The sequence below is a fragment of the Nicotiana tomentosiformis genome, chromosome 3, assembly GCF_000390325.3.
Source record: "Nicotiana tomentosiformis chromosome 3, ASM39032v3, whole genome shotgun sequence".
Taxonomy (NCBI): Eukaryota; Viridiplantae; Streptophyta; class Magnoliopsida; order Solanales; family Solanaceae; genus Nicotiana; species Nicotiana tomentosiformis.
The window spans coordinates 113,272,764-113,293,704 of NC_090814.1; the positions used below are offsets into that span (position 1 = coordinate 113,272,764).

Here is a 20,941-nt window from a genome sequence, read left to right on the forward strand (position 1 = left end):
AATAAGTAAATTCAAAGACATGGAAGTCAACAAATTATACGCATCATGATAGAAAATAAATTCACTGTAAGTTATCAAAAAGGAAGCAGTTTACTGTAAAATATTTGTCGCAAAGCATCTAATTTGGAGAAATTTGTAGGCAAAAAGTCCCTGATCTAAAATATAATAATTTGATTTGTACCTGCCATTAGTTTAAATATTCATATATTAATATCCCAAGCAAGAATCTGTCATTTTCCTTTATTGTATAAGAAAATATGTGACCTATAAATATAGAAATCTCATAGAAGATAAAAATTACGGAGAAAACTGCTGTAGTTTTTGAAATGCATTACAAGCAAATGTCAGTCCCTGTCAAATTCTTTAACAAGCAAAATTTTCAGAATCCATATAATATCATTGTCAAACTTATGCACATAGAGCAATTTTTGTACTAATTCATTTCTTTCTATAGTACACAAAGCTACAAATTTACAATATGCCTATACTTTTTAACGTTCTTAGCTGGGATATGAAAGATAAAGTGTATCAAAACACAACTAGTGTCTGAACTTTAGCCCTGCATTACACAATAATGTTAAAAACTACCAGGGGCTCAATAATTTAACTTAATATACCAAGAAGATTCCATAATTATCCAAATACAAAATAACTTGAGGAAGACAGTCCCTTCTGCCTAATAATTCGAAGTATACATCAGAAATGTTCAGTTTTCTCCTTGTATGGGAACAGAATGGATAATAATACTGGAATGTACAAAAATAAATTTCTTATCTCCGATATCAACAGAATTTCAAAAACTTCGACTATATTTTCCGATAAATCGGTCTCCCTATCCTATTTGATAAAAACGATAAAAATTATACTCGAAACAGAAAAATATTTGACAAATTGAAAACTAAAACAAAGCAGAATTACAAATACAGAGAACTTCAGATTCAGTTTTTTATTTTTCAAACCAAACTCCATGAGAGAAGTAAAAGTCAATGATTCTTAGATGTTAAGCGAAATTTTGTGCCTATAATCAAATTCAAATACCCAAAAATAGAAGAAACTAGTCTGGAACAAATTTTCCATCATGTAATCCAAATTATCTAAATTACTTACCCAAAACAATAAAATAAAAAATAGAAAAAGAAGTTTTGAACAATAAAAAGGAGCTGGCCAACTTTAAAGCATTGTACCTACACAAACAAGGTAATTTCAATGTCAAAACTCTAAATAGTAAATGTGGTTTTAGATTTTTTAAGGATCAACCAAAAGTAAGAAAACAAATGCATGCCGATTGTAAGAAAAAAATACTGGATTTCAAATCCTTAGAATTTCAGCAAAGTTAACCAATAGTTTAGCGAAGAACAAGCAAAAAAAAAAACTTCTCTTACGATTTACCATAAGTGCATGCACAAAAGTGCATATAAATTTTCAAAATTATTCACAACTATTAAGAAAATACTTCAATTAACAATGAAGAAAGGAAAAATCATGTAATAATCAAAAAGCATCTAACACAAGAAGTAGTAATTGGAGAAATGTATGAAAATATTCATTATCCTAATTATGGTTAAGACCCTAATAGGGCAGAATTTTTTCTTTTGGGGATATATAAGAATTGCCCCTTAACTTCACGATTAAACTATTCACAACAGCAAAATTGCTAGGTTTCATCAAATGGGTAAAATGGTAAGGGAGAGGATTTAGTGGCTGAATCCAAAAGCATCTAATATAAATTAATAATGAATCCAGAACCAAAATACAAATAGGAAGAACCGGGATAATCTTTGTGTTTGATAAGTGGTTAGTTTGGGTATTATTTGATTCCTTCCACCGTGAAACTTGTAAGATTTCTTTGATGAATAGAACTTCCTCTTTCTTCAAGCTTGCACAATCCCTAAATGTTGCAGAGAGAGAATTTCAATTCAAAGAGTTCATGCGGAGAGAGAGAGAGACTCATCTATGAAGTATCTATAAAAGGCGAAAGTTTCTAGACTGAAAAGGTTGGGGGAGGAGAGGAGGGAGTGTGATATAAATTACGCGCTATTATTTTAGGGTTGCGGAAGTTCATAACCCTCGTCAATTGTATAATTTTGAGGGGCTAATAAATTGCCACAAAATTATGTAAATTCTGGAGGTTTACTTATACCATCCGCAAATAAACCTCCGCAATTTACCCATTTTTTTTGTAATGTCTTCTTCTTGTCATCATCACTTTTTAGCTGCTCCCCCTTTCTTTTGCAAGTACCACATCTTTCTGGATCGGGATAGGATCTTTCAACACTTGCCCACTTCTCAAGGGGTCACAACATTCACCTTTTCTTTGGGATTCTTTTCTGTATCAGCAGTGACAGTTCCTGAAACTCTCTTAGATAATATTGTTGCAATCTATCCCACTTGCTTCTCTAAATTTCGAATTGATGCCCCTTGTATTTCAAATCTTTTATCAGTTTTCACAATGAATGCCTTCATAAGATCTTCTAAACCAGGTTGATTGGGCTATTGAGGTTGAAACTGCTGCCCCGGCTGATTCAAAAAATTAGGAGCTCCTTGTCCCTGAAATCTGGGGTTGTTTTGTTTCCACATATTTGCAGTGCCCCCAGCTGAACTCCATGAAACTCTGGGGTGCTTCTGACCCATTACATTAAAATTATAGTTTCCCACTGCATTCACTTCCTCAGTTGAGGCTTGACGCTCATGAGTAGGGTGTCCTCTTCCACATATATCACAAGTTGCGTGAGGCTCATTTTGTATCGAGGCTAAGGTCAGCTTTCTTATTTCTTTATCCATAGCATCAAGATGTACCTGCACATATGTATTAGCATCAACCTGGTGAACACCAGTCAATCTTCTTCTTTCAGCACTCTCAGAGGGCCACTGATTTGCATCTTCAGATAACTCATCAAGAATTGTAACTATCTCCTCTGGAGTCTTCTTCATCAACGGGCCTCCAGCTGCATTGCTCAATGTTCTACGCGAGACCGGTGTCAATCCATCCCAAAAGTTCTGAAGTTGCATCCAGAGTTCAATTACGCTATGTTGACACTTTCGAACAATCTCCTTAAACCTCTCACATGCTTCAAAAATAATTTTCGTATCTTTCTGGCAGAAGTTAGGGATTTCTCTTATAAACTTGCTCGTTTTAGCTGAGGAGAAATATTTCTCAAGGAATTTTCTGATCATCTCCTCCCAAGTTCTAATTGATCCCGTGGGCAAGCTTCGAACCCACTGTTTTGCATCATCTTTAAGAGAAAAAAGGAATGCCCTTAAATACACTGCATCTTGTGACACATCATTGTATTGAAAGGTGTTCATAATCTCCTCGAAGTCCATTAGATGTGTGTTTAGATCTTCATTTGGCTTCCCTCTAAAGACACAACAATTCTGAAGGGTTGCTTCAACTCGAAATTGTTTGATGCAATTGGAGGTGGTCTAACACTTGATAAACCTTGATTGTAGACCGATCTAGCATAATCGCCAAGTGGTCTCCCAGGCCCGGGAACTATATTTCTGAACTTATCTACAGCCAAGGGTTACTTTTGAGCAATTCTCCAACCCCTCTCTTCTTCGTAGATAATCTGTGCATCTCTAATAGCTGCTTCCTCAGCATCCCGTGTAGCTTGTTCTCTTTATTGAGTTACTTCTCTCGCAGCCAAATCTACATTATCCTCACCGTTTCCAGCCATAATTTCTTTGGTTGAGGATTCCCCAACCTTTTATGACGTCTCGGTAAGATTTATTTCCTTCCTCAGTTGTCGCAATTGTTTTTCAATTTCTGGCTCGTATGGTAGCACTTCCTTCGCAGAAGTTCGAGTCATGCACCAATCTTAACCTATAACCTGCGCACAGTCAAAGAACACCAACAATAAAAAGAGAAAAATAAAATTAAATAAAAAGAAAAAAAATTCCTAAATTAGCACTAGTAACTATTTCAAACATTGTTGATTGCCAATCTCCGGCAACGGTACCAAAATTTGACGAGCTCAAAATACACACCTAAATTATGCTCGCTAATCAAATATAGTATAGTATAATATCGTATCCACATGGATTGAATTTAAAGCGTATTCTCATAGTTTCTAGCTTGGTTGCTATCCAAGATGATCAACAATTGAGATTTATATGATTTCTAACTAAAATTAACTAAGTATCTAAAGCTATTGACTAATGAAAATCGCAACAAGGAACAAGTAAAGAAGGTTATCAATGGGAGAAGATAGGGTTTTGATAAGATAGGTGCAAGATAATTGTTTGGAATCTAACTCTAGGTAATTCACTTCTAATGTTTAAGTGAGTCTCTCGAATTCACTCAATTATTAGTTCAAACGTTCAGCAAAAATTTCTCTCTCGATTAAGTCTTAACCTCACAAGATGAACGAATTTAAGCACGTGAAGATATGCAAGAATGCGTAGTGGATTGGTCTTTAGGAGAACCTTTCTCGATTACCCTCCTAACTAGGTTTAATCAATTATTCAACTAACCTCTTTCGATTACTTAGAAGAATTTATGAACTCAACCAACAATATAATGCAAAGATATCATAAGTTATGCCTCTCTTGATTACATGAACTAGTGAGTATAGATGCAACAATTAAATCATCCAAAAATGCTTTAATATGTAAAACTAGAGTTATAATCCACAAACAATCATCAACACACCAAATCCATCAAACCCTAAAGAAAATTACTCCATAGATATGGAGCAATTCATCACAAATAAAATTAAAGTATAGAAAAACATAAATTCAATCCAGACTCGGGTCTTGAGTGAGGAAGGAATGATGAAATCCTTGTGCTCGTGTTCTTCCAACTCCTCCTTAGCCTCCTTAGGTCGAATATGTGTCAAAAGTCTAGAAAATAAAGTTTTTCATGTATTTAATAATTATACCAAGTAGGGTCGGGCCCAGACGAAATCACTTTTTCCTAGTTGAAATTGGAAAAGTACTCTGTAAAGGTTGCACAGGCGCACCGCATGGGGCGACGTGCCATGCGGGAAATTAGTGGGAAAATTCAGAGAGCAAGTTCTGACAGGAAGTAGAGAATTGCACAGCCATGGCGCCCAATGCGCCGCGGCAGTGGAGATTTCTCATAGTACGGACTATACTTCAATTTTTGACATCCAGACTTGGTCCTCGACCCCCGAACACGATCCTAGCTTAATCTTTTTTGCTTTTACTCAGACTTCAAAGCTCCAAATCACTCAAATTCATTTCACAATATCTACATAGATCGGAATCACTCCTACAAGGCATAAAAAACACAGTGAGTGCAAAACACTATCAATTAAAGCCAACACAAGTAAAGTGCAGTGAATTAGAGTGTGATAAGCGACTAAAATACGCAATTATAGCCTACCATCAAGATTACAAGCCTAAAAATCCTAACCTTAAGAGAAAAAAAGGCTCTTGTTTGTTCTCTGGAAAACCAGGTCATCATGCCTCACAGTGCAAGTACAGAGCAGGAAATGACAAAGGAAAAACTAATACTCCTAAAGTTAACTTAGCTGAAGGAAGTGATATTATTGCGGCTATCATTCCTCAAGTAAATATTGTAGCACATGCAAAAGAATGGGTGGTAGACTCTGGGGCTACTCGGTGCATTTGTGCAAATCGAAAAACATTTTCTCCTTATACTCCTGTAGAGGATAATAAAGAAGAGGTCTATCTTGGAGACTCAAGTACTACCAAAGTCTTGGGTAAGGGTAAAGTTCTCCTGAAACTCACTTCAGGGAAAACTTTAGCCCTTGTTGATGTACTGCATGTTCCTACTATGAGGGCAAACTTGATCTCTGTATCCTTGTTGGGAAGAGCATGAGTAAAAGTGTCATTTGAATCTGATAAGATTATAATGACCAAAAATAATATGTTTGTGGGAAAGGGCTATTTTAACCGGGGACTCTTTGTATTTAATGTTTCTGATGTTATCAATGGAAATGCATCTGCTTATATGGTTGAGTCTATTTCTATATGACATGCTAGATTAGAAATGTTAATATTGCATATATAAGAAAAATGCTCTCATTAGGTTTAATATCTTATTTAGACTCAAACAATATTGACAAGTATGAAATATGTGCTGAAGCTAAAAGTACTAAAAAGACTTATTTTTCTGTAAATGGAGAAATTGAATTATTATCCTTGATTCACACTAATTTAGGTGATTTAAAGCAGACTATGAATAGAGGTGGTAAAAGATATTATGTGACTTTTATTGATGATCATTCAAGATTTACTAAGTTGTATTTGCTTAGAAATAAAGATGATGCATTTAACACTTTTATTTCTTATAAAACTGAGGTTGAAAATCAACTTAGTAGAAAACTCAAGAGAATTAGATCTGATAGAGGTGAAGAATATTTGTCTTTGAATGATTTTTGTGAAAAAAGGAAGGAATAATTCATGAAGTAACTCTGCCTTATTCCCCTGAGTCAAATGGTGTAGCTGAAAGAAAAAATAAAAGATTGAAAGAGATGATGAACTCCACGTTAGTTAGTTCTAATGCACATGATAATTTGTAGGGTGAAGCTATATTATTTGTGTGTCACTTACAAAATAGAATACCACATAGAAGAACTGGCAAAACTCTGTATGAATTGTGGAAGGGTTATAAACCTAACTTGAAATATTTAAAAGTGTGGGGTGCATTGCTAAAGTTCTTTAGCCTGGACCTAAAAAGAGAAAAATAAGTTCTAAAATTACTGATTGCATGCTTATTGGATATGCTGAACATAGTGTTGCATATAGATTTCTTGTTTTAAAAAGTGATGTGCTTGATTGCAATACTATAATTGAGACAAATAATATTGAGTTCTTTGAATATATTTATCCACTGTCTGATAAAAATTTTCATATACCTGTTAAAATAAATAATAAAATTACCTCTAACGAGTAACTGAGAAGGAGTAAAAGGCTAAGGAAGATTTTTCTTATGGAAATGATTTCAAACTTTTCTTGTCGATAATGAACCATCAAATTATTTTGAAGTTGTATCTTCTTCAGAAGCTAATTATTGGAAAGAGGCAATAAAAGTTGAAATTATTTCTATCAGAAAAAATAACACATGGATCTTAACTGATTTACCTCCTAGTGCAAAACCTATTGGTTGTAAATGGATTTTCAAAAGAAAATTTAATTCTGATGGATCTTTAGATAAATATAAAGGTTCATTAGTAGCAAAAGGATTTTCTCAAAATTAAAATATTGATTATTTTGATACTTTTGCACCAATAACTAGAATTTCTTCTAATAGAGTGTTAATTGCCTTAGCTTCAATCCATAAACTTTTTATCCATCAAATAGATGTCAAAATAGCTTTTTTAAATGGTGATTTAGAAGAAGAGAGATTTATATGGTTCAACCTGAAGGTTGAGTCATTCCTGGACAAGAAAATAAAGTTTGTAAATTAATTAAATCTCTTTATGGCCTTAAACAAGCTCCCAAGTAGTGGTATGAGCAATTTGAACAAGTCTTGCTGAGCGATGATTTTTCTTCAATGGAGGTGGATAAATATATTTATACAAAAGTGGTAGACAATGATTATGTGATAATATGTTCGTATGTTGATGACATGCTTATATTTGTGATGACCCTAAATGTCATCTTTAAATTTAATAAGTAATTCTGTATTCTAAGACCTCGAAAAGCACCATGTATAATTCCTCGACTTGCATGCGCAGTCCGTACAATTTTCCGAAAAGTTTTTATGTGAAAAATGGATTAAAATGTGAAATAGAGCTTTAAAACTCAACTGAGTTGACTTTAGTCAACATTTTAAGCAAACGGACCCGGATCAGTATTTTAACAATTTTGGTAGGTCCGTATCGTGATTTGAGACTTGGAAGTATGCCCGGAATCGAATTTCGAGGTTCTTATCCCGAGATATGGAATTTTGATGAAAACTTAAAAGCTTGAAAGCTTAATGATTTTTAAAAAATTACTGAAGTTGGATTTATTGATCTCGGGTCCGTATTTTAGTTTTGGAGCCCGGTATATGTCCACTATAATATTTATGACTTGTCTGCCGAATTTGGTGAGAATCAGAGTTGATTTAACGAGATTCGGACGCCCGGTTGTAAAGATATAAGTTTTAAAGTTTTCTTGAAAATTTTCTTTGATTTGGTGTCTGATTCGCAGTTCTTGGTGTTATTTTGGCGATTCGATCGCGCGAGCAAGTTCGTATGATGTTTTAGGACTTGGGTGCATATTTGGTTTGGAGCCCCGAGGGCTCGGGTTGGTTTCGGGTGGTTAATGGTTCATTTTTGGACTTGAGGAAAACGCAAAAACCTGCTTCTGGTTTCCTTCTTCGCGTTCGAGAGGGGAATCTCGCGTTCGCGAAGAGCAAATTGGGGCTGGCACATTTTGTGCTTCACATTCACGACAGAGAGAATGCGTTTACGAAGGCTTGGGATATGAAGCTTCGCGTTCGCGATCGATGCCTCGCGTTCGCGAAGGGAAAGAGACTGGCCAGGTCAATTGCCTTCGCGTTCGCGAAGGGCATCTAGCGTTCGCGAAGGCCAAGCCAGGCAAGCTTCGCGTTCGCAAAGTAGACCTCGTGTTCGCGAAGAGTAAAAGTTAGACAGCACAAAGTTTTGCTTCACATTCGCGAGAGTACCTTCGCGAACGCGAAGGGTAAAAATCCCAGAAACAGAACTTAAGTTCTGGAAATGGGGTTTCGACCCATTTTCAACTCCTTCCCATTTTTGAGCTCGGTTAAGGCGCTTTTTGGGCGATTTTCATGGGAAAACATTGGGGTAAGTGTTCCTTATCCTATATTGATTATATTTCATGATTCCGTACTCGTTTATATCATGAATCCGTGAAATTATGGAAGAAAAATCAAATTTTTCTAAAATCTTCCAAAAATAAAAATTTAAGATTTGAAGGTCCATTTGACATCGGAATTGGATAATTTCTGTATGGTTGGACTCGTCTCGGAATGGGTGTTCGGATTTTGTAAGTTTTTCTAAGATTTGAGACGTGGGTTCCACTGCCGAATATTTTAATGAATTTCGGATTTTTATCCGAAAAATTAGTAAATTCATATGGAATTAATTCCTAATATTCGTATTGAATATATCGAATTGTTTGTGAATAAATTTGATGCTTTTGGAGACAAATTTAAAAGGAAAGTTGTGGTGGAATAATTGATTGGAATTTGCAAAGCGAGATAAGTGTCGTGGTTAACTTTGACTTGAGAGAATAGAACCCTTAAATTATTTGTTATGTGAATTGCATGTGAACGACGTATAGGTGAGGTGACGAGTGTCTATAGGTCGTCAAATTAATTGTTTGCCTGCTTACTTGAAAAATCATAAATCGTTTTAAATCATGAATTAATTATCATAATAATTATTTCTCTCCTATTCTTTGTCAAATATTAATTCTTGAATTCCTGCATTAATTGTTACATGTTATTTGAATTACATGTTTAATCGTTATTTGATATTTAGCATATTAAATATTAAACTGCCTATTTTCTCCCTGATTCCCATAATAATTTACTATTTGTCATTGTTTATTTCATGATTAAATCATAATTATTGAATGCTTGTTGTCTTATAATTTTATATTAATTATTATATTTATTGGGAAAATTTCTTCTATAAGAGTTGATAAATGAATATCTTGGAGGAGCGGGTTGCACGCCGCAACAGGATTAATTATAATGAATATATTGGAGGATCGGGTTACACGCCGCAACAGGATTGATTATAATGAATATATTGGAAGATCGGGTTGCACGCCGCAACAGACTTATTAAAAGTCCATATTGGAGGATCAGGTTGGACGCCGCAACAGACTTATTAAAAGTCCATATTGGAGGATCGGGTTGCACGCCGCAACAGACTTATTAAAAGTCCATATTGGAGGATCGGGTTGCACGCCACAACGGACTTATTTAAAAGTCCACATATATATATATATATATATATATATATATATATATATATATATATATATATATATTGGGGGATCGGGTTGCACGCCGCAACAGACTTGATTAATGTGAATATATTATGAGAGCGGGTTGCACGCTGAAACAGAATTGAATGTGAATATATTGTGAGAGCGGGTTGCACGCTGCAACAGAATTGAGTGTGAATATATGGTAAGAGCGGGTTGCACGCTGCAACACAATTGATGGAATTGATAATTGGTTATGACTGCTGAGTTGACTTCAATTATTATAAATGAGTTACCTGAATTATTTTTTATTATTGTTGTTGTTACTAATATTGCGTACAGGTTAATGTAAGTGACCCGCCTTAGCCTCGTCACTACTTCGTCGATGTTAGGCTCAGCACTTATCGGTACATGGGGTCGGTTGTACTGATACTACACTCTGCACTTCTTGTATAGATTTTGGAGTTGGTCCCAGCGGCGTACCGTAGACTTGCTCGGATTTTAGCTATCAGAGGAGAATTGAGGTATAACTGCATGGAGTCCGTAGTTCTGAAGTCCCCATCTATTTTTACTTTAGTTGTGTATTTTTTTCCAGACAGCTTTAATTTATTCAGACCTTTATTTGTATTTATTCTAGAAGCTCGTGCACTTGTGACACCAATTCTGGGATGGTATTTAGACACCGTTGCATTTTTGGATTATTTCACTATATTTCAAACTTTGCTTCCGCTTTTGTTTCCTTGATTATTAACAATGTAAAGATTGTTTAAAAATTGGTTAATATTATTCTAACGTTGGCTTGCCTAGCAAGTGAAATATTAGGCGCCATCACGGTCCGGAGGTGAGAAATTCGGGTTGTGACAGTTGGTATCAAAGCACTAGGTTACATAGGTCTCACGAGTCACGAGCAAGCTTAGTAGAGTCTGAAGGATCAGTAAGGAGACGTATGTACTTATCTCTCAGAGGCTATGAAGTTTAGAAACAATATCACCACTTTCATTCCTTATCGTGCAACATTAATTTTGCTTGAAACATATATCTCACATTCCTTTGTATCTACTCGTGTATGACATTGCGCACTCAGTATCAGTTGTGCGTCAATAGTTCGTGATGCCGCAGATGAACTACGAGGGAGCCAGAGATGCTCAAACATTGCCTCAACGTGTGATTCCGACTGAAGATACGGACGTATAAAGAGATCACCCAGTGAATAATGTTGGGGGTGCAACGTACCTTGGCATCTAGTTGATTTATACGAGTTATGAAGGTTAATATTGTGGACCATCGGACGTGATGAACTATGACTTCGCGCTGAGTGGGGGAGTCCACTATCAATTAATGGATTGCGAGTCATGTATTATATCAGTTTTGGCCTAAAATATATATATGTGGTACTGAAAGGTTCTTCTAAAATTTACATGTGTTTAAGACCTGAGATCTTGTAGAGAATAAGGTTGGGACTTACGGTATGTCCGCCTCCGTAATAATCTTATTCTTCAATACCAAAGGAGTTAGAGAAATAACATTAAATTTACAGAAGGTCTACTCAGCGTGGACGTCACGGTTACGGATTTTGGGGTGCTTCGGAGGAAGTACAGTGGTTGACGAGATTCTGGACTATGTGGTTTGTGCCAAGATTTGTCTGTATGGAGCTCTACTTTTATGATCGTTGTGTATAAATAGGGGTAAGGGTTACCTTTGAGAAGAATCGAAGAGTATGTTAAGAAATGGGTCAGCCAACAGTGTTGAGTCAGCATAACAAAAGAAGAAATTGGTCTTGGGAGAGATAATTCTCCACAGGTGTCCGTGGCAAGCATATGAAGAGGGCAGACCAGTCAATACAACACCGCCCACTTGGCTCGGTTCTCAGAAATGCTTTTGAAAGAGTTTGTTTCCCGGACTCTCCGTAATGCATGGCGTATAGGTTTTGAATGATTGTGTCAGGTCACCATGACAGTGTCATACTATGCCATCGGGTTCAATAAGTTAGCCCGTCATATTCCTACTTTGCTTCCTACAGCCAGAGAGTGAGTCCACAGACTCATTAAAGGACTTAATTAAGATCGTAAAATTTTGTATGACTCAGGAGCTACAGACTAATACTTCATTTCCGCTAGTAGTAGCAATTGCCAAGATAAGGAAACCAAGACGCTTCGAAGTTTTGGGGGATTCAGTGTATTCTACTGAAAAAATCATTATGGCAGGGGCTCGGACAGTCGGCCAGCCCAGTCCGCACATCGGATTACCTGGGGTGCTCCAGTAAGTTCTTTTAATGCACCACCGGCATGAGTTTCCTACGATGGTTATTCCAGTCATCTGGCACGGACTCAATATGAGCAGCCAAACCCGCAAAGGGGTTGTTATGAATACGGCGATACTAGGCACATCATGAGAAAATTGTCCCAAACTTGGGAGAGGCATATTTCATCAAAGCACTCAGGCTACATGCCCCATTGCAGTTACTACACCACCCATACGACCAGTTAAGGATGGAGGACAGGCGGATAGAAGGCGTCCTAGAGGTGAAGACCCAGCCGTTGTTATATTTGTTTTATGGTATGGTGGAGGTCGTTACTTCAGATAGTGTCGTTATAGGTACGACCTCGATTTAAAATAAAGGAATAATTTTCTTAACTTGATTCGGTTCTGAGAATCAAGACGAGTCCTCCTATTGTGCCCCACTTATGAGTTGGCTTCGTAATTCTATAATCTACTTATGTGTCTACTTCTGTTGGGAGGTTTTATGGAGATAACTACACCTATCATTCCATGATGGACTCTAATAAGATCTGTGAGGATAAAGGTGCCTTTCTGGTACTTATTTCGGTATGTTCTGATGTATTCCCGGATAATTAATTACAAATTGTGAATTATATGCCCTACCGGTGTGGGGTTCACTATGTGTTGTGATTTTGTTTAACGAAAGTTATTTAAAAGGAGAAAACGGAAAGTATCGATTGGCAAGATGTGCATATTTCTTGTGATTCAGAACTGAGGCTGAGGTCCTCGTGTTTTAAAATAAATTGATATGTTTAAACTGGGCTATGAGCTGCGGTGGAAGTTATATAAGGACGAGATCCTTGTGAAAAAAAAATTCTTGTGTTTAAATTCTCCCTAGTGAAAATTAAATTTGTACTATAGTACTAATAGGGAGTCATGCCTGCTAGGCTTATTTGAAAAATATTCGTATGAAATTCTCTGTGCATACTTGCCAAATTCGTGTTGTAATATTGAGTTGTAACCTACGAGGTAGGTGCCCGCCCAGGTGGCGTTAAATGTGACTCGTTAATTCGGGTAAATAATTATGAGGTCTACATGTATCGCATCTCGTTATTAGTATTGTGAAGGTTTGAAATGAGATTTTTGTTAATATGAAGTTAATTGACGATTCTGTAATTGATTATGAACAACTATTAAGACCAGATTGACCCAGAAAGGTGTCCCATTCAGATGGTCAGACGAGTGTGAGTTGAGCTTTCAGAAGCTCAAGACCGCTTTGACTATGGCACCAGTGTCGGTATTACCCATAGGTTCAGGATCGTATATGGTATATTGTGACGCATCTCACATTGGGCTTGGTGTAGTATTAATGCAAGATGGAAAGGTAATTGCATATGTGTCGCGGCAGTTGAAAGTTCATGAGAAGAATTATCATGTCCATTACTTAGAATTGGCAGCCATCATGCGTTGAAGATTTGGAGGCATTACCTCTACGGTGTCTCGTGTGAGGCATTTACTGATCATCGTAGCCTTCAGTATCTATTCAAACAAAAAGATCTTAATTTGAGGCAGAAGAGATGGTTGGAGTTGTTGAGAGACTATGATATCACCATTTTGTATCACCCCGAAAAGGCCAATGTGGTGGCCGATACTTTGAGTAGAAAGGCTGTGAGTATGGGCAGTCTTGCGTATATTCCGGTTGGTGAGAGGTCATTAGCTGCAGATATTCAGACTTTGGCTAATCAGTTCGTGAGGTTAGATGTTTCAGAACCCAGTCAAGTTCTAGCTTGCACAGTCGCTCGGTCTTCTTTATATGAGTGCATCAGAGAGAGGCGGTATGATGATCCTCATTTACTTGTCTTTAAGGAAACGGTGCGGCACGGTGATGCCAAATATGTTGTTGTGGGGGAAGATGGAGTTCTGCGAATGCAGGGTCGTATTTGTGTGCCTAATATGGATGGGCCTCGTGAATTAATTCTTGAAGAGGCATATAGTTCCATGTATTCTATTCATCCAGGTATCGCCAAAATGTATCAAGATTTGCGGTAACATTATTGTTGGAGGAGGATGAAAAAGGATATAGTAACATATGTAGCTCGGTGTCTGAATTGTCAGCAAGTTAAGTTGAGCATCAGAGACCTGGTGGTTTACTTCAGAAGTTAGAAATTCCTGAGTGGAAGTGGGAGCATATCACTATGGATTTTGTTGTTGGGCTCCCACGGACTTAGAGAAACTTTGATGCAGTTTGGGCCATTGTGGACAGGTTGACCAAGTCAGCACATTTCATTCCAGTGGCAGTTACCTATTCCTCAGAGAGGTTAGCTGAAATATACATTTGTGAGATAGTCCGCCTTCACGGGGTGCCCGTGTCTATTATTCCAGATCGAGGTACGCAGTTTACCTCACATTTCTGGAGGGCTGTACAACATGAGTTAGGCACGCGGATGGAGTTGAGTACAATATTTCATCCACAGACAGACGGACAGTCAGAGCGCACTATTTAGATATTGGAAGATATGCTCCGCGCTTGTGTTATAGACTTTGGAGGTTCTTGGGATCATTTCTTGCCACTTGCGGAGTTTGCTTATAATACTAGCTACCAGTCGAGCATTCAGATGGCTCCATATGAGGCATTATATGGAAGGCGATGCCGATCGCCAGTTGGTTGGTTTGAACCGGGAGAGGCTCGGTTGTTGGGTACCGATTTGGTACAGGATGCCTTGGATAAGGTCAAGATTATTCAGGATCGACTTCGTATAGCTCAATCTAGGCAAAAGAGTTATGCCGACCATAAAGTTCGTGGTATTGCATTCATGGTTGGAGAAAGAATATTGCTCCGGGTTTCACCTAGGAAAGGTGTAATGAGGTTCGAAAAGAAGGGCAAGTTGAGCCTTAGGTATATCGGACCCTTTGAAATTCTTGAAAGTGTGGGTGAAGTAGCCTACAGGCTTGCATTACCACCTAGTTTATCAGCGGTTCATCTGGTGTTCCATGTGTCTATGCTCCGGAAATATCATGATGATCCATCCCATGTGTTAGATTTTAGCTCTGTCCAGTTGGAAAAAGATTTGACTTACGAGGAGGAGCCGGTGGCTATTCTAGCCGGGCAGGTCCGACAGTTGAGGTATAAGAGTTATCCTTTAGTTCGGGTTCAATGAAGAGGTCAGCCGGTAGAGGCATCTACCTGGGAGTTCGAGTCGGACATGAGGAGTAAATATCCACACCTTTTCTCCAGCTCAGGTACTTTTTCTAACTCCGTTCGAGGACGAACGTTTGTTTTAGAGGTGGAGAATGTGATGACCCAAAATATTATTTTTAAATTTAATAAGTAATTATGTGTTCTAAGACCTCGAAAAACACCATGTATAATTCTTCGACTTGCGTGCGCAGTCCGTACAATTTTCGGGAAAGTTTTTATGTGAAAAATAGATTAAAATGTAAAATAGAGCTTTAAAACTCAACTGAGTTGACTTTGGTTAATATTTTGAGCAAACAGACCTGGATCAATATTTTGACAATTTCGGTAGGTCCGTATCGTGATTTGGGACTTGGGCGTATGCCCGGAATCGAATTCCGAGGTCCCTAGCCCGAGATATGGAATTTTGATGAAAAATTAAAAGCTTGAAAGCTTAATGACTTTTAAGAAATTACTTAAGTTGGATTTATTGACCTCGGGTCCGTATTCTGGTTCCGGAGCCTGGTATAGGTCCACTATAATATTTATGACTTGTCTGCCGAATTTGGTGATAATCGGAGTTGATTTGACGAGATTCGGCCGCCCGGTTGTAAAGATATAAGTTTTAAAGTTTTCTTGAAAATTTCCTTTGATTTGGTGTCCGATTCGTAGTTCTTGGTGTTATTTTGGCGATTCGATCACGCGACCAAGTTTGTATGATATTTTTGGACTTAGGTGCATGTTTTTTTGGAGCCCCGAGGGCTCGGGTTAGTTTCGGGTGGTTAACGGATTATTTATGGACTTGAGGAAAATGCAGAAACCTGCTTCTGATTTCCTTCTTCGCGTTCGCGAGGGGAGTCTCGCGTTCGCAAAGAGAAAATTGGGGCTGGCACATTTTGTGCTTCGCGTTTGCAACAGAGATAACGCGTTCGCGAAGGCTTGGGATGCGAAGCTTCGCGTTCGCGATCGAAGCCTCGCGTTCGCAAAGGGAAAGAGACTGGCCAGATCAATTGCCTTCGCGTTCGCGAAGCCCAAGCCAGGCAAGCTTCGCGTTGGCGAAGTAGCCTCGCGTTCGTGAAGAGTAAAAGTTGGACAGCACAAAGTTGTGCTTCGCGATCGCGAGATTACCTTCGCGAACGCGAAGGGTAAAAATCCCAGAAACAGAACTTAAGTTCTGGACATTTTCAACTTCTTCCCATTTTCAACTTCTTCCCATTTTTGAGCTCGGTTAAGGCGATTTTTGGGCGATTTTCATGGGAAAACATTGGGATAAGTGTTCCTTATCCTATATTGATTATATTTCATGATTCCATACTCGTTTACATCATGAATCCGTGAATTTATGAAAGAAAAATCAGATTTTTCTAAAATCTTCCAAAAACCAAAATTTAAGATCTGAAGGTCCATTTGACATTGAAATTGGATAATTTCTATATGGTTGGACTCGTCTCAGAATGGGTGTTCGGATTTCGTAAGTTTTTCCGATATTTGAGATGTGGGTCCCACTGCCGAATAGTTTAATGAATTTTAGATTTTTATCCGAAAAATTAGTAAATTCATATAGAATTAATTCCTAATATTCGTATTGAATATATCAAATTGTTTGTGAATAAATTTGAAGCTTTTGGAGACAAATTTAAAAGGAAAAGTTATGGTTGAATAATTGATTGAAATTTGCAAAGCGAGATAAATGTCGTGGTTAACTTTGACTTGAGGGAATAGAACCCTTAAATTATTTGTTATGTGAATTGCATGTGAACGACGTATAGGTGAGGTGACGAGTGTCTATACGTCATCAAATTAATTATTTTCCTGCTTACTTGAAAAATCATAAATTATTTTAAATCATAAATTAATTATCATAATAATTATTTCTCTCCTATTCTTTGTCAAATATTAATTCTTGAATTCCTGCATTAATTGTTACATGCTATTTGAATTACGTGTTTAATTGTTATTTGACATTTAGCATATTAAATATTAAACTGCCTATTTTCTCCCTGATTCCCATAATAATTTGCTATTTGTCATTGTTTGTTTCATGATTAAATCATAATTATTGAATGCTTGTTGTCTTATAATTTTATATTAATTGTTACATTTATTGGAAAATTTTCTTCTATAAGAGTTGATAAATGAATATGTTGGAGGAGCGGGTTGCACGCCACAACAGTATTTATTATAATGAATATATTGAAGGATCGGGTTGCACGCTGCAATAGACTTATTAAAAGTCCATATTGGAGGATCGGGTTGCACGACGCAACAGACTTATTAAAAGTCCATATTGGAGGATTAGGTTACACGCCGCAACAGACTTATTAAAAGTCCATATTGGAGGATCGGGTTGCACGCCGCAACAGACTTATTAAAAGTCCATATTGGAGGATCACAACCCGAATTTTCCACCTTCGGACCGTGATCAAAACTCCGAAATCTGATCCTCCAATATGGACTTTTAATAAGTCTGTTGCGGCGTACAACCCGATCCTCCAATATGGACTTTTAATAAGTCTGTTGCGGCGTGTAACCCAATCCTCCAATATGGACTTTAAATAAGTTTGTTGCGGCGTGCAACTCGATCCTCCAATATGGACTTTAAATAAGTCTGTTGCGGCGTGCAACCCGATCCTCCAATATGAACTTTTAATAAGTATGTTGCGGCGTGCAACCCGATCCTCCAATATATCCATTTCAATCAATTTTGTTGTGGTGTGCAACCCGCTCCTCCAATATATTCATTTACCAATTCTTATAGAAGAAATTTCAACAATAAATGCAATAATTAATATAAAATTATAAGACAACAAGCATACAATAATTATGATTTAATTATGAAATACACAATGACAAATCGCAAATTATTATGAAAATCAGGGAGAAAATAGGCAGTTTAATATTTAATATGCTAAATGTCAAATAACAATTAAGACACATAATTCAAATAACATGTAACAATTAATGCAGGAATTCAAGAATTAATTTTTGACAAAGAATATGAGAGAAATAATTATTATAATAATTAATTCATAATTTAAAATAATTTATGATTTTTCAAGTAATTATGCAAACAATTATTTGACGACGTATAGACACTCGTCACCTCGCCTATACATCGCACATGTATTTCACATAACAAATAATTTAAGGGTTATATTCCGTCAAGTCAAGATTAATCACGACACTTACCTCGCTTTGCAAATTCCAATCAATTACTCGACCACAGCTTTTCCTTTTAAATTTGTCTCCAAAAGCTTCAAATCTATTCACAAATAATTCGATATACTCAATACGAATCATGGGAATTAATTCCATATAAAATTACTAATTTTCCAGATAAAAATTCGAAATTCATTTTAATATTCGTCAGTACCGTTCCGATACAAGTTCAACCATATAAAATTTATCCAATTCCGATGTCAAATGGACCTTCAAATCTTAAATTTTCGTTTTTGAAAGATTTTATAAAAATCTGATATTTCTTCCATAAATTCACGGATTCATGATGTAAATGAGTATGGAATCATAAAATATTATCAATATAGGATAAGGAACACTTACTTTAATATTTTCCCGTAAAAATCGCCTAAGAATCACCTTACCCGAGCTCAAAAATTGGAAATGGTTGAAAATGGGTCGAAATCCTATTTTCAGAACTTAAGTTCTGTTTTTCAGATTTTTACGCATCGCGATCGCGGAAATTCGTTCGCGATCGCGTAGAACAACTTTCGCCCAGGTTCATTTTACTCTCCGCGATCGCGACGCCCAGCTTTTTGCTCTACGCGAACGCGTAAGGGCTTATGCGAACGCGAAGCATAGCTTCTCTGCCTTCCGCGATCGCGGACCACCTTGTGCGATCGCATAGCACAAACTTTGTGCTTCAGCCTCTGCCTCATTCCTTTTACGCAAATACGGCTTTGCCTACGCGTTCGCGATGCCTTAGCTTCTCCAACTGTGCGATCGCGTACAATACTATGTGATCGCATAGTTCAAATTTCCATCAGTGTTCAACAAGCCTTCGCGATCGCGGATGTAGCCACGCGATCGCATAGAAGGAAACCAGATGACTGCTGATGCTCAAAAAAACCAGATTTTCTAAGTTCAAAATCATCCTGTGGCCTATCCAAAACTCACCCTAGCCCTCAGGGCTCCAAACCAAACATGCACAAAAAACCTAAAACATCATACAAACTTGCTCGCGTGATCACATTGCCAAAATAACACCTAGAACTACGAATTGAACCCCAAATCGAATGATATTTTCAAGAAAATTTTAAAACTTAAATTTTCATAACCGGACGTCTGAATCACATCAAATCAACTCCGTTTCTCACCAAATTCGACAGACAAGTCATAAATATTATAGTGGACCTATACCGGGCTCCGGAACCAAAATACGGACTCGGTGTCAATAAATCCAACATCAGAAAATTCTTAAAAATCATTAAGCTTCCAAACTTTTAATTTTCATCAAAATTCCATATCTCGGGCTAGGGACCTCGGAATTCGATTTCGGGCGTACGTCCAAGTCCCAAATCACGATATGGACCTACCGGCATTGTTAAAATACTGATCCCAACTCAGTTGAGTTTTAAAGCTCTATTTTATATTTTACTCCATTTTTCACATAAAACCTTTTCGGAAAATTATACGGACTGCGCACGTAAGTCAAGGAATGATAAATAGTGCTTTTCGAGGTCTTAGAACACAGAATTACTTATTAAATTTAAATATGACACTTTGGGTCATCACACGTATTGCCTCATGTGTCTATGCATTATGATTGTCAGGCAGAAATAGCTATTGCAAGGAATAAATCTTATAATTGTAAGAGTAAACACATAAAATTGAGACATGATGTCGTTAAATAATTTTTGAGAGATAGCATAATTTTCATTGAATATGTGAAGTCAGAGATAAATTTGGTTGATCCTTTGACTAAACCTGTGGGAAGAAAATTAATTCTTCAAACCTCAAAAGACATGGGCTTAAGGCCGACATATTGTCAATAGAGATGGTAACTCAGCCTATGTGATTGGAGATCCCATGAAGTAGGTTCATATGGGTAATAACAAGTTGATATTGGCACTCAAGCACTAAAAGAGAGTGCTTGACTGCTACTAATTGAGAGGTTGAGTTATAACTCTTCATGAATTCATATCCCTTATGGGTGGTGTATTTAAAAGCAGTATATACTTGATTAATTTACCTATATGAGAGTGGAGTGGGGCCGCTCCTATAAGATTTTGACCTAGCCTTTAGAGCTTTTATGAATAACCAGGCGCGTGTATGGCCTATTGGGCGCAAAACCGCATTGAGCAGTAAAATTGTGAGGGTCGAAATGTGATTGATAAAATCTCTGAGTTACAATAAGAATTATTGGTTCATAAAAATATTATATTTCACCAGTAATTCTGTGGGTCAAGCTTTATCGGTCTAAGTTTGGTTCATAGTCCAAAACACACCAAATCTATTGCATTTAGACCATACAAATCCAGCAAGTTTATTCTTCTATTTTTAGAAAGAGAATAAAATAATATTTTGAAATGTGGGGGATATTATTGTAATAAATAATTTCAAATGATTATTTTTAAGTAAAAAGACAAAAAATTTGGTGTCTTCTTTATGAAGACTTATGGCCAAGTGGCATGG

At 37.0% G+C, this 20,941-nt stretch overlaps 1 protein-coding gene and 1 non-coding gene across 2 annotated transcripts in view; one reads left to right on the forward strand and one right to left on the reverse strand.

The window, feature by feature from the left end:
- Positions 1-20,941, reverse strand: part of LOC138908351 (uncharacterized) — a 38,927-nt gene that overhangs the window by 3,093 nt on the left and 14,893 nt on the right. The window lies entirely within an intron of this gene.
- On the forward strand, positions 3,023-3,126 carry LOC117281238 (small nucleolar RNA R71). The gene has a single exon (XR_004511851.1). It is a non-coding gene; the product is annotated as a small nucleolar RNA R71 (small nucleolar RNA).